Here is a 1,816-nt window from a genome sequence, read left to right as displayed (position 1 = left end):
AGGGGTCATATGTAATATTTTCAACAATAAAGAAATATTAAAAACATAAAGAAAGATGGGACATGATAGTTTTAAAAATGCTAATTTCATCATTTGATATTGCCAAGGGCCAAAACATAGCCACTGCATATAATTTCCAATAATTTTATTCTATCACATTAAAAAAATAGCACCAAACTCTTGTCTTTACTAATGTAATAAGCAACGATAAAAATATTGGTTTCTATAATTTTGATACAAAAGAAATATCTGAACTGACTTGTGAGCATGGGAATGGCATTCAATTACTGAGGCAACAGGTGTCGCCGATGCTGTAATTTGATCATAAAAAAAATTGAGTGTCTGACTGACTTTAAACGGTTAATGTGGTTTTCTTCTGGGAGCCTTTGGAGTCTCAGCACCTTCCGTCATACTCAATGTGTGCTGCCTCCTTCTCATTAGTAGTTTTCATTATTAATTTTAACAGGAGATTGGGATAGGGCTTGCTTTGTTTCAGTTTTTTCCCCAAAGATGGAAAAATCATAGGTTCCAGGTACCGCCAAATTTCAAAGACCACCTATGCAAGGCGTGTAAGAGCTGAACACTGCTTTTATAAAGCTTAACCCATCACCCGATTCAAGCTGTAAAAAGAATGGATGTGAAGAGGAAGAGAGATTTCTTCGGATCAAGCTGTGGTACCCTGTGCTTCCTCCAGCACCCTCACCTGTCACCAGGGAGGAGGCGAGGAGGTTTTCCCCCAAACATAATCCAAGTGGGAGCGGAGCCTCAGCAGAACCCCATGGAGAGCTTGGCACAGGCACAAAGAGGGTCTGAGATGTGCTGCTACTAGTAGATGAGTCTGAGAAAGAGCTGCATTCGGAGTACACCGCCCTCCACCAATGAGTTGCTGGACATAGGTGCGTATTTCTCCCCTTGGGTCAGTGGGGCAGCCCGGAGATGAGAGGCAGACAGGGTCATTTACAAAAGGGGGTGTTTCCCCAAGGCCTTCTGAGGTGGTGGGGGAGAAGGGGGCCAAGCCTACCTCACCACAGCAGAATGAAGCTGACCGCAAGCCTTAGTCAAGGGCTGGGCATTAGAAGTTGATAATGACCAGGCAGGCAAGTCAGGATCCACCTCACTGAAATCCAGTCAGAGGTACCCAGAGGGGTTCTTTAAAAGCTCATGAAAGCTCCCTCATCCCCCAGAAAATGAATTAACTGTGGGAATCCACCACACTCAGAGAGCACTCAGGCATATTAGTGTGGAGCTGGACTTCAAGAGCTTCCACCTACCTTATCGCTCTTCCTGGGCAGGTCAGACTAGCTGTCTACGGGTGGTGGTCCAGGTAGAAATCAGGAGAGTGAAATGGGAGCAGAGGGCGAATGGCGTTAATGATGCCTTTTTATTTCTGCATTCTTCTTGCTTTGACATCTGAGACCTTGCTGACCCTGGAGACACTGGCCCACCCACAACTAGATAATTCCCAGAGACTTGCCTGGGAGAGTACCTTTCATATGCAAACCAACCAATCCAGAGCCCAGACCCCATCACTCTGAGCCATTATCCCGCCCCCACACCCTCCTTCGCCCTAATCACCCCAGGACCAAGTACCAGAAAACTAGAGACAGAGCCTGCTCACCTTATTCAAACCAATCCTAACTCAATTTACCTGCCTTGCCCATTCCCATGGGAACCACAACAAGGGCGCTTGACTAATTTTCCCCTCCCTCCCTCTACCTTGAACCTACCCTGCTGCTTCCCCACGGGCTGTGTGCCAAGCCACACCTCTTCTAGGAAATGAATAAACTCTTCTCCCTTCACCACCGTCATTTCTCCA

Source organism: Myotis brandtii, unplaced genomic scaffold, assembly GCF_000412655.1.
Source record: "Myotis brandtii unplaced genomic scaffold, ASM41265v1 scaffold103, whole genome shotgun sequence".
In the NCBI taxonomy this organism is placed as follows: Eukaryota; Metazoa; Chordata; class Mammalia; order Chiroptera; family Vespertilionidae; genus Myotis; species Myotis brandtii.
This window is presented reverse-complemented; position numbering follows the sequence as displayed.